The sequence below is a fragment of the Oryctolagus cuniculus genome, chromosome 16 (assembly GCF_964237555.1).
Source record: "Oryctolagus cuniculus chromosome 16, mOryCun1.1, whole genome shotgun sequence".
In the NCBI taxonomy this organism is placed as follows: Eukaryota; Metazoa; Chordata; class Mammalia; order Lagomorpha; family Leporidae; genus Oryctolagus; species Oryctolagus cuniculus.
The window spans coordinates 57538422-57551654 of NC_091447.1; positions in this window are offsets into that span (position 1 = coordinate 57538422).

The following is a 13233-nucleotide window of genomic DNA, read 5'->3' on the forward strand; positions in this document are numbered from 1 at the left end:
GTCATGACGTGGCTTTGAAACCCAGTGGCTTTATTCCCAGATTGTATTTCCCACTATGTGTGTTCCTAAGACAGTCAAGGTTTCCAATCACCCAAGAGCCTAAACTGGATTTCTGTTTCTGTTGCCATTTTTTCTCTCCTCTGGAGTCTTTAGATATGTTACAGCTTTTCATGTCACAGCTTCTTTTCTCCACTGAATTCTTTGTCTTGAAACCACAAAGAATGAGGCACAGGGACAAGGAAAAGTTAGCAACGCAGAGGAAGTTTATTGAGCACAAGAGAAAGCTCCTGACAACCAGGAGGGGTCCTGAGAGGAGTTGCCCATGAAGAAGTTGAGTCTAGGGGGTTTTATGTGTTTGTAAATGGGAAAGTAAATTTAGCCGCATTTTTACCTTTTTAAAAAAAAAAGATTTATTTATTTATTTGAAAGTCAGAGTTACACAGAGAGAGAAGGAGAAGCAGGGTGGGGCGGGGGGGTGGTGGAGAGAGAGTCTTCCATTTGCTTGTTTACTCCCCAATTGGCCACAATAGCCAGAGCTGCACCAATCCAAAGCCAGGAGCTTCTTCTAGGTCTCCCACATGGGTGCAGGGGCCCAAGGACTTGGGCCATCTTCTACTGCTTTCCCAGGCCATAGCAGAGAGCTGGATAGAAAGCAGAGCAGCCTGGACTCCAACCGGTGCCCATATGGGATGCCAGCACTGCAGGAGGTGGCTTTACCTGCTATGCCATAGCATAGGCCCCACATTTTTACCTTGTTAGCATACAAGTGAACCAATCAGAGGTAAGGGCTAAGACGCTAATGAGGTAAAAACGAAGCATATCACGAGCCACTCAGAGACTGAAACTGGAACTTATTTCTCATAAGGGACTCCAATAGCTCCACAATGCTTGAGCCCTTTGTCTGGTGCAATCTTAGCTGAGGCTTGTGTCACTACAGCTTTTCCTTCTTGGGGACCCTGGACAGTCCCTATCATTCCCAAATCAGCCCAGCTCTCCTGCGGTCTCTGCAGCCCACACAGCCACCTGTAGCAGACACACCATTCACTCTGATTTCTTTTCCAACTTTTGCTAGAGCTGGCGAACCATGAGGCTGACAGCAAATTGATTTAACCATCTCAGGTTTTATAACCAACCCTCTCACTAGAGCTGCTTCCCAGGGCACACCCCAGTGACCACCTACTGACCTCAAAGTTGGATTAATCTCCCACCCTCCCAGCACTACCAACCAAGATCCTGGGATTCAAACTTTAAATATCTGCATGAGCTGAGGAGCCACATCCCATCAAACTGGGACAAGGAGGCAGAGGGAGTGGCTCAGCCACCTGGGGGGTGGTTCTCATTACCTGGAGACCCACAGGATGTGCGTTTGGGTCCCCTCATCTGAATCCTGCCTGGACCAGGTTAACAGCAATTTAGGGGGCCAAGGCAGACCTGTAGCTCCTCATATACTTATTGTCATGCACTAGCTCAATGACAAAAAATAGTCAGACCACACAGGAAGGAAAGTGGGGGGTGGGATCACTAGGTTCCAGGAATCTCCACCTACTTCTCAGAAAAATAAAAAAAATGACTATCCCTTAGTGGAATCCACCTTCCCTTTCATTAAAGGACTCCTGTAAATTTAAACACAGTTCAGAGGTGGGGCCACTCCCCTCAAAGCAGGCGCCTCTCTGTCTGTGGAGTATGTTATCTTTGCTTTCTATTCACTAATTTTACTGCTCCTGAATTCCTTCTTGAAGTGAAGTCAAGAACCTGGGTACTGGGCAGCCCTCCCTGTCTGATGACAAACAGCATAAATTGAGTGGCAGGTCCCTGCTTGACCTCCCCACGTGCACAGTTCCAGGATGCAGTGGACAAGCAAGTAAAGAGCTCACTGGAGGTCTGGGGTGACGCCATGACCTTGAAGGTGTCTCCTTGACATTGCTCTGTGCTCAAAGATGTGCCTCTTCAGCCCTTCCAAATTCACCATCCATCGGAAAACTAGAAGCCAAGCCCACTGCCTGCTACCCAGCCCTTGTTTTTACAATGGTCTCCCTCTAGGGGTGTCTAAAAGAACAGTCTGCTAAACAAGAACCACTCACACACAAGGGCAAGAGGTTTCCTGCCCTTAAGCCTCACTTCTCAGACCAGCAAGGAAGACAGCAGGGCCACACAGGAGGAGCCTGCAATAGCACATGGCCCCTTCCAAAGACCAGGGCCCCCCAACAGTAGCAAGACGATGCCCAGGAGACAGAACTCCTCTCTCTGTTTTTCCTTTGCTTAGTCTATTTGGTCCCTTAGGCAGCAAGGACTGATCTTAACTCAACTCTGCTGTGTGTCAAACACGTATCTTTACTTAAGAAATGAACATTCATTGTAGGTTCTGGATGTGAATGCATTAATGGGCAATTTATTCTAAGTCATTTGATGACTGCTTTGCTAAAGCCTGGGATCTGGTGTCTCCGAAAACCTCAGGAAATTATTCAAGATGAGGATTCAGATTAAACAAAAACATGAGACGGAGATTGGCTAGAGCATCACATGAGAGTCGAAGCCAGGAACAATGATTATGCAGCCTCTATTTTAACATTCCAGGTGTGGGGGGATAAGGCGAGTTAGAACTGTTTTAATTGCTAATCTTTCAAAGGAAGGAACACACCATGTTAATTAAATTCACTGATGATAGAATATGTGGAGGTGGATTAATCACTTCTAATGACAGAACAATTTTCTTTAAAAGTGAGTTTTACAAATAAGAACTGGAATTAACCAAAAGAGAACTTTGTTCACAGAGCATGCAAGATGCACACACAGGCAAGTTCTGCCCGCTGCATAGATTATAGCATTCGCGCTTTCAGTAGTCATTGACGAATGCCATCTCGAATTCACTCTCTGAACAAAGAACTGCCGAGCACCTGCTACATGTACAAAGTTGTGCCAGAATAATAAAAATATAAATGCACATCTTAACTATTTTTGAACCATGGGTTCCTGTACACTCTCCCGCATCAATCATTAGAAACCATGTTCACTTTTCTCTGCCACCTTCATAAAACAGCATCAAAAGCCCACAAGAAATGAAGACTTGTGTGTATCGTTTTATTCCCTGAGAATGCCCTAGATCTCAGGCATGAGTAAAATACACATCTCCAGGGTGCATCTGAGCCTTTCTTTGTAAGTAAAGAAGCTGGGACGGTGACTAAAGCACCAGTTGTGAAGAGGACATCGTCAGGCCCTCAAACAGGACCGTGGCTGGCTCTCCACAGCCATGCCGGGGATTCCATCGGGACCGCGGTCGGCCTCCAGCGACAGTTCCTGGGCTGGGCAGAAGCGGAGCCACAGGGCAGCTGCCGATCGCAGGCGCCGGTCCCCGACGGGGACCCCCAGCCTCCTCCACGGTTTCCGGAGGCGCCTTGGCCTGGACAGCGCCCGGGGCATGAGGCACAGCAGCCGGCCGCGCACAGACTCCTCAGCACGGCCACGAGCACCAGCGGCCCCGTGCCTAACTCGGACACCGTGCTGGACTGATCCTCCCGCCCAGGACCCGGGAACCTTACCGGCAAGCTGCAGGGATCCGACGAAGCCACGTAGCACCCAGGACGGTGGATGCCGCGCGAGTGCCCTGTCCCCTTTGTTCCCACGCGGGACGCTCCGCCCCCCGAGTCAGCGGCTGCTGCCCCGAAGCCCGGGAAGGAGACAGAGCTGGAGGCGCCCCGGTCCCCACCCGACCTCTTCCGAGCCGGTTGTCCCCGGACCTCGTCCTCGCGTCCCAGCCGGTTGTCGCGGGGGCTGAGGGGCCTGAGGACCGCCGCACCCGTCTTCGGTGGCCCACGTCGGGGAGAAGGCCAGTGCCTTGTTTCTGCACTTGCAGCCCTGGCCCAGACACAAAATGGGACCTCGGGCTGTTACCTCCCCACGCACCCCTCCCGAGGGTAACTCTGGGGCCCTGGGGAGAGCGGCAGGAGCCCCTCCTCTCCCCGGGAGCTCACAGGTGGACCCGCGGTGGTCCTCACCAGGGAGTGGCGGGGCCGTGTTGTGTAACCAGCCAGGGTCCTATGGCGGAGCCCGTACCCCGCGCCGCAGGTCTCGGCCTGCACCTTCTCAGGGTCCTGCTGGATCCGCAGGACAAAAGTGCAGCTGTCCAGGAGACCACTGGTAGGACGGAGACTGCAGAGGCGGCTCTGGTCCCTCGTTCACTGACCTCAGCACGGAGGCTGGGCTTTGCTGCAGGACCCAGCTGGGGCGCCAGCCAAATCCATTGGTCACGCAGTTTGCACATTTCCTTCAGGCGCTACTTTCCTCTCCGATGATAAGAAAGTCGTCTTGTAGACAGGACCTACAGGGCCTTTGACATGGGGGTCTGCTCGCTGGCTCTAAGACACAGCAGGAAGGCAGTGGTCTTGTTTCTGTGGTTTTCTTAGTCCGTGTGCCAGAGCAGATTATTCCGGATGGCACATTCCTAACTCCTACCATTGTATCACAGGCCACGTGCTATGGGCAGGTCAGAATTTGGTCATTCTGACCACTTTAAGAATTTCCACCAGGGGCCAGCCGCGTGACATAGCAGGTATAACCACAGCCTGCCACCCCGGCAGCTCATATGGGTGCCTGTTCACATCCTGGCTGCTGCATTTCCAGTGCAACTCCCTGCTAGTGGCCTGGGGAAAGCAGCAGACAATGGCCCAAGCGTTTGGGTTCCTGCCCCCGGGGTAGGAGACCTGGACTAAAGCTCCTGGTTTCTGGCTTCCACCTGGCTGGGCCCTGGCCGTTTTGCCACCTGGAGAGTGAACCTGTGGATGGAAGGTTCTCTCCCGCTCGCTCTCGCTCTCGCTCACTCTCCCTTTCTCTCAAATAAATAGTAAAATAAATCTTTTTTTAAAGCATTTCCACCAAGAATCAGAGTTTTTGATATGTTCCATGTGCTCAGTATTTCAAAGAATCAGGCTGTGGGTAGGAAAAGACCATGCCACAGTGGTAACTACAGCAGCTGCCTCTCATTACTCCTTGCTGAAAGTCTCTAACCTTGGCCGGCACCGCAGCTCACTAGGCTAATCCTCTGCCTGTGGCGCCAGCACCCCAGGTTCTAGTCCGGGTTGGGGCACCGGATTCTGTCCTGGTTGCTCCTCTTCCAGTCCAGCTCTCTGCTGTGGCCCAGGAGTGCAGTGGAGGATGGCCCAAGTGCTTGGGCCCTGCACCCACATGGGAGACCTGGAGGAAGCACCTGGCTCCTGGCTTCAGATCGGCATAGCAGCCATTTGGGGGGTGAACCAACAGAAAAGGAAGACCTTTCTTTCTGTCTCTCTCACTGTCTAACTCTGCCTGTCAAAAAAAGAAAAGAAAGTCTCCATGCTGACACTGTGCAGAAGGAGTTGCCATGTGTCAGCCTGCCTGACAGAGGGTGGTCAGCCAGCGCCCACTCGGGTCCTGCCCTTAGCAGTCCTCCAGCCTAGGTGGACCCCAGTGTATGAGAGTGACTGCATGGAGATGATAGGACATAAAGTCTGTCTGCAGAATGATCCACTGTATGCATTTATAAATTTAAAACTATATTTCATTTATAAATTTTCTATATAGATGTTGCAATTATTTTAATGAAAGACAAATTTCAGGTTTATGGTTTTCAGAGGAACTGGAGTTTCTGCCATGTGAGCAATGTCTCTTCCCTCTTCAGGCTCTCACACTTACCGGCTGCCAATGGGCAGAGTGTGTGGTAAAACAAGGAGCAGCCACACGTGCAGAGTGCCTTCCTTGTGTTGTGGTCCTGGAAGTCAGCAGGCAATGAAAGAATATGATGAAGTTCAGGGAAGGACGGCGCCGCGGCTCAACAGGCTAATCCTCCGACTGCGGCACCGGCACACCGGGTTCTAGTCCCGGTCGGGGTACCAGATTCTGTCCCAGTTGCTCCTCTTCCTGTCCAGCTCTCTGCTGTGGCCCGGGAGTGCAGTGGAGGATGGCCCAGTCCTTGGGCCCTGCACCCCATGGGAGACCAGGAGAAGCACCTGGCTCCTGGCTTCAGATCAGCACAGTGCGCTGGCCGCAGTGGCCACTGGGGGGTGAACCAACGGCAAAGGAAGCCTTTCTCTCTGTCTCTCTCTCTCACTGTCCACTCTGCCTGTCAAAAAAAAAAAAAAAAAAAAAAAAGTTCAGGGAAGATTAGATCGTGCAGCCTCGCACTGCAGGAAGAGTAGCTCGGAAGGGGCATGAAATCGTCCCAAGGACTTTCAGCTTTCTCTCTGTCTGCCTTTGATCAGTTACCCGCATTTTGCTTAACATTTTCCAGTGGGAATACGAAGGAAGTTTTGTTTGTTGGTTGTTTCCCTAAATCTATACCTTTAAGATTTACACCTGGTATATAATTTGGAGATTCTGAGATCTCTTTGAAACATATGTAGGCACCAGAGAATTGAAAGCATGAAATCAAGTTATATACAAAGTGAAGAAATAGCAGTGAATTCCTTACAAAGTGGTTGTCGATTTATGGCCCAAGAGCAATCATGGAGCAGAAAGAATCTCTAAAACAAGCAGTAGAGCTGTTAAATCCTCCTCACCGGCTGTAATCCTCACACCAGGGGCTGCTACTTGAAGCTTCCTCCCCTTGCGAAACCACCCAGCTATTCTGACCCGAAGCCTAGCAGGGGGAGGGGCGTGGCTAAGCAGGCCCAGACTGGCAGGGGAGGAGCATCCTCATCCAGACAGACCAAGGCTGGCAGCCGCTTGCTGGCATCCGCAAGTACAGACAGATGTACCTCAATGGATGACATCAAGGGAGAACACCAACTGTCACAGAGCATTTTTGCCAGGATTATCAGAGTTAACCCACGACCTTGCGTTGAAATAAAGCGCACAAGCCGCATCTGTCTACCCTGAGAAATGACATCGTGGTGGAAACTGCCATTCAAACCCCTCTCCTAATCTTAGGCACAGGCCTACCACAGTCCTCAGCCCCTTTGCAGAGAGCGGTGGTCCTGGGGACAAGAAGGGAAGGAATCTTCTGGACTGGCTGGGCACCTTTCCCCCCATTCTGCATAACCTCAGCCCTCCTTGTGGTCCACACCCAGTGCCATTCAGGCATTGAGGACTGTTGAACACAGTTGCCTTGAGCCATTGTGCATTTGGGAATGGAGTCAAAAGTATGCAGTACACAGTAAATCAAATTAGTATATTATGATATCTAGCTGCAATTGCTTCAGGAGCTGTAGCTCAGAAGGCCATGCAGCCTGTCTTTTCCTTGCAATAAAGCATGAAGATTCTAATGGAGGGATGTCCTGTGCACAGCAAGCCTGCAAGAAGTGCTGATCTGGGGCCGGCGCCGTGGCTCACGTGGTTAATCCTCCACTTGCAGTGCCGGCATCCCATGTGGGTGCGGGTTCTAGTCCCAGTTGCTCCTCTTCCAGTCCAACTCTCTGCTGTGGCCCGGGAAGGTAGTGGGGGATGGCCCAAGTGTTTGGGCCCCTGTACCCGCATGGGAGATAAGAGGGAGGCACCTGGCTTCTGGCTTCGGATCAGCATAGCTCCGACCGTGGCGGTCATTTAGGGGGTGAACCAGCAGAGGGAGGACCTTTCTCTCTCTCTCTCTCTCTCTCTCTCTCTCTCTCACTCTGGGTGGGTGCTGTGGCACAGTGAGGTAGTGCCTGCATCACATATCGGAGTGCCAGTTCACGCCCCCTGCTGCTCATCCAGTTTCTTGCTAATGCGTTCTTAAAGGCAGCAGGTGGTGGTTACGTGCTCCGGTTTCTGTCAGGTGGGACGCCTGGATGAAGCTCCTGGTGCCTGGCTTTGGCCTGGCCCAGCCCTGACTACTGCAGACAACTGGAGAGTGAACCAGCAGATGGAAGATCATGTTCTCTGTCATTTTGCTTTCAAATATTTCTTTAAAAAAATCAGAAAAATAAAAATCAGAACAGAAATAAGTAAAATCAAAACTAAAAATGCAAAAGAATAACAAAACAAAATTCCGGTTTTTCAAAGACAAAATAGACAAACATTTAGCTGAACTAAAAAAAGAAGAAAACACAAATAAAATTAAAATTAAAAACTCAAAGAAAATTAGAGATGAAAAAGGAAATCTTACAATTGATATTGTAAGAATACAAATGACCATAAAAAATTGTGAGCAACTCTATGCAAAATAGTTTCTTAAAGAAATGGATCAATTCCTGTACATGTACAACTCACTAAGATTGAATAAAGAAAATACAGAAAATCTAAACTTATCAATAACAAGTAATGGGAGCCATCACTGTGGCATAGTGGGTAAAGCCGCCACCTGCAGTGTCGGCATCCCACATGGAAGCCGGTTGGAGTCTAGGCTGCTCTACTTCTGATCCAGCTCTCTGCTATGGCCTGGGGAAGCAGTAAAAGATGGCCCAAGTCCTTGGGCCCCTGCACCCACGTGGGAGACCTGGAAGAAGCTCCTGGCTCCTGGCTTCGCATCAGCGTAGCTCCAGCCATTGAGGCCATCCCGGGAGTGAACCAGTGGATGGAAAACCTCTCTCTCTCTCTGTCTTTCTTTTTCTTTCTCTCTCTCTCTGCCTCTCTGTAACTCTGCCTTTCAAATTAATAAATACATCTTTTTTAAAAAATAAGTAATGACACTTAAATGGTACTTACAAGTTTCTGATCAAAGAAAAATCTAGGACCTGATGACTTTATAACTGAATTCTACAGAAACATTTAAAGAAAAATTAATTCCAATACTTTTCAAACTGTTCCAAAAAATTGAAAAAGTTGAAGCTCTGCCAAACTCTCTATATAAGGTCAGCATTATTCTGATACTAAAACAAAGACACAAGAAAACCTTAGTAATCTGAATACAACAGCATATTAAAAAGATCACTCACCTGACAGGTTGGGATTTTTCCCAGGGACACATGAATGGTCTGTTATTCACAAAATGTTAAACATCATAAATCACATCAACATAATTAACCACAAAGACAATATAATCATCTCAATATTTTCAGAGTATTTGATAAGATTCAGGATCCCTTCTTGTAAAAAAAAAAAAAAAAGAAAAAGAAAAAGAAAAAAAAAGAAAAACCTCTCAAACTAATTAGGTACAGAAGGAACACACCTCAAAATGACAAAGGCTCCATATGACAAACACACAGCCAGAATCATATGATGAGGAAAAGCTGAAAGTGTTTTCCCTTAGATCTGGAATAAGACGAGGATGTCCACATTTACCAAATGTATTCAACATAGTATTGGAAGTCCCATCAATGGCAATTAAGGAAGAGAAAGAAATAAAGGAAGTGCAAATTGGAGAGGAGGTAGTCAAAATATCCATGTTTGCAGATGATATGATTTTGTACATGGGAAGCCTAAATACTCTACCCAAAAAACTGCTAGAATTGATAAATGTATTCAGCAAAAATCAGGATACAAAATTAACATAAAAAACAATAACACTTTTTTATTCTATAGCAAACTTACTGAGCAATCAAGAAAGCAATCTCATTCACAGAAGGTACAAAAATTAAAATATATAGGAAAAATTTAAAGAAATAAAAGATCTCTACATGAAAATTTCAAAACACTGTTGAAAGAAACCATAAAGAACACAAAAAAAGGAAATATTTTATGTTCATGGATTGGAACAATTAATATTGTTAAAAAAATCTCCCTTAGGGGCCGGCACCGTGGCTCACTTGGCTGGTCCTCCGCTTGTGGCGCCGGCGTCCCGTATGGGCACCAGATTCTGGTCCCGGCTGCTCCTCTTCCAGTTCAGCTCTCCGCTGTGGCCCCGGGAAGGCAGTGGAGGATGGGGCCCAGGTAATTGGGCACCTGTGCCCGCATGGGAGACCAGGAGGAAGCACATGGCTCCTGGCTTCAGATCACCGTGGCGGCCATTTGGGGGGGGGGGGGTGAACCAACGGAAGGAAGTCTATCTCACTGTCTAACCCTACCTGTCAAATAAGTTAAGAAAAAAAAAAAAAAACTCCCTAATACCCAAAGCAATCTACAGAATCAATCAAATCCCTGTCAAAATGCCAATGACAGTCTGTGTGTGTCACTATTTCAACTAAATAAATAAAAGAATCTTTTTCTGAAAGTCAATCTTAAGATAGAATGGTCACTACCAGAGGCTGGGAGGCTGGATAATGGGTTTCCAGCCCCAGTTAGACAGAGTAACCTCCTGGTGTTGCTCAGAATGGCAAGGGCACTGCAGATTCAGCAACACACGAGTTATTCACCGAGCAAACCAAAGCAGGAGCTTGACCATCACTCACACCAGTCATGAGAAAGGGAAATGTCTGTTGTCCTGATCTGAACACTTTCTAGAGACATATTGAAAGCTCACACTGGGCCCCATAAATATGCCTAATTGTTGTTGATGAAAACAAATTTTAATGTTTTAAAGAAAGTGTGGTACATAAAAAAGATTTGAAAATATTAAACAAAGAAAAAATCCCACTGACTACTACTGCATAATAGCCAGAATGATAGAAACAACGGCAGCAACTTGAGAAAAGTAGCACCAACAGGTAACAAGCCAGTGAATGGCAGGCTTGCTGGTGGTAATCAGCAGAGCCAGTGTGAAAAATAGCTCCAGTGTCTGCTCAGGCATGTCTTAGGACTCAGCAACTCCACCCAGATGGGACCAAAATGCACCAAAGTATTTTACAAGACCGTTCCCTCAGTCCCAGTTGGAGGACAAAAATGAAAGTTGCCACGAGGGAGAAGAGAGGAGTGGGCACGAGGGATTTTTCTGGCATTGCTGGGGCTCCTTTCTTGGCCTATGAGCGGATCACATGAAGTTTTGATATCTGTCCTCTTCTCAATGCTTGCAACAATAAAATCAAGTTTCTTGAGCCACTGCTTGCGTTGCTGGCATCCCATATCAGAGTGCTGCCAGTTCCAGCCCCAACATCTCTGCTTCTTGTCCAGCTTCCCCATACTGCGCCTGGGAAAGCACTAGAAGATGGCCTAAGTACTTGGGTCCTTGTCACCCATGGGAGACATCCAGGGCGGGGATGCCAGCAACGCAAGCAGCAACTTAATCTGTTGCACTATAACACCCACCCTCGGAATCCACGGTTTGTCCTAACATGCTACCTGGTCAATTTATTTGATCCCTGGGTTTGAAAAAGCATTTTAGGCTTTGGAGTTTAACTAAATCCCATAAAATCTTAAGTAGCCTTCTCACTTGATTTTCTCAGTAAGTTCTCATTAATTTTGTTTCCTCTTTAGATTAAGAGCTACTTAGAAATTTTGTTTGTTTTGCATCAGAAACATGAATCAGTGAATAAAATAGATCACCTCTTTTGCTCACTTTAAACCTTTGATCCACTGTTTTATTTGTGTTTTCCTCACATCGACCATGGAAGTAAAGTGCCCAGTTATCGTAGCCTCTACTAACCCTTCCACAGCAAACCCACTGCTTCCTGTCTCTCAGTGCTGATGAGATTCTGGCTACAATTCCCCAGGGCCGGCACTGTTACTCATTAAATAGCACAAGAACTTCTGCCAATACCTGCCTGCATCCCACATCGTCATCTTTCTGTTGTTCTCTGTCCTCAAGTGGAGAGAGAAAGACATTTCAGGAGACTTACACAATCCACTGTATTAAATTCAAACTCACCCTCCAACATAGTCAAGAGTGTGCCTCAGTGCCAAAGCTACTTGGAGCCGATGCCTGTACTTTGTCCAGTTCACATGGTCAGACTCCGCAAAAACACACTGAGGAAACAAGCTGGAGCAGACTTGGGGTTCACGTCAACATCCGGCTTAATCTTACCAACATCGCCCCCCTTGTGAGAGTGCACCTAGAGTTAGAACATGAATGTGTGACAGGAGAAGGGTGTTCAGAGCAGTTGACCTCAGCAGTCTTCCTGCCAGCGACTCCATGAGAATCAGTGGGCACCCTGGCCCCTTCACAGCCAAGACCTGGATGGGACAGATGCCTAGACCTGGGCTTGGCAGTTCAGGAGAAAACCCCCAGGCAGCTCTCCCTGACAGGTTTAATCCAAACACTCAAGGCATGGCCCTGTGAGCTCATCATAAATGCTGATTCATAGGCCCTTCCATCATTTACTGAGTCAGGATCTTTGGGAAAGAGTCCAGAAAAATGGCAGTGGAAACAGGGAGATGCAGGTCCAAGAGCATGAACTTGCAGTTGCCAGGCCAGTAAGTTATGGGGCTCCAGTGTGAGGTGTGATGCCCATGGTTGGCCATATCCAGTATGTAGTGTAGTAACCGTGATTACCTCCTGATACCGTGTTCTTGAATGTAGTGTGTAGCGTGGCAACCATGCTTACCACCCCATATTGTGTCCTTCAGCTTATTTAGTGCATAGCATGGTAACCATGGTTACCACTCCAAACTTGTGTCTTGAACTTGCTGAGTGTGCAGCGTGGTGACCATGGTTACCATCCCATACTGTGTATTGCACTTGCTAAGAGCATGGCTCTCAAGTGTTCTCAACACTCTCACAAGAAAGTGGTGCCTATAACAGGTGACAGATGTGCCCACGGGCTTCACTGTGGCATCACTTCACAATGAAGGCACACATCAAATTGCCATGTTGTACAGCTTAAAGGTACACAGTTTTTGCTAAGTATAGTTGGAAAAGAATCTGAAATTGCATTCTGCAGTTTCAGACAAGGCGACTTTCTAAGGGCAGTGACTCTCATCACCAGACGTCTGTCTTGCACCTCCCAGAAGCAGTGTCTGTGGCTTATTAATTACAACATGCTTAGTTATGCCATGGAAGCAAATAACCCTGAGATTTAAATGAGACTGGGCTGCAGGTATGAATCACTCTCTACAGCAAGGTCCTCCAACTGAGGGCTGAGTTGGATGCTCATTAGCAGCATTTGTCCCATAATCAAAAACTGTGGCAGAAGAGATATACAGAGAGGAACAGCACACAACTCTTAGGTGCTTCTACCCAGAGAGACATGTGTCCTTTCCAAGCATAATGCATTGGTCAAACAGGAAATGTGGCACTCAGGAAGATGGAGAAATGCATGAATATTTAGTACCTGAAAGGAGAAAACACAGAAATGTTGCTATAGGAACTACCACCCATGGTTTCTAATTTTTCATTGAGAACTCAACCTTGTTGGGAACTGTTTTTACTGTGGCTCTAAATATGCCCTGTATATGTATGAGATGTCCTTACAGAGAAGATTACATTCATCTCTGATACTTCAAGGATGTTATGGATATAACCTGTTTCTATGTTAATTTTTCAGCTTTGGTTCATCTACCTCACAAATCTTTATATCTATGCCCATGGGTAGCTCTAGT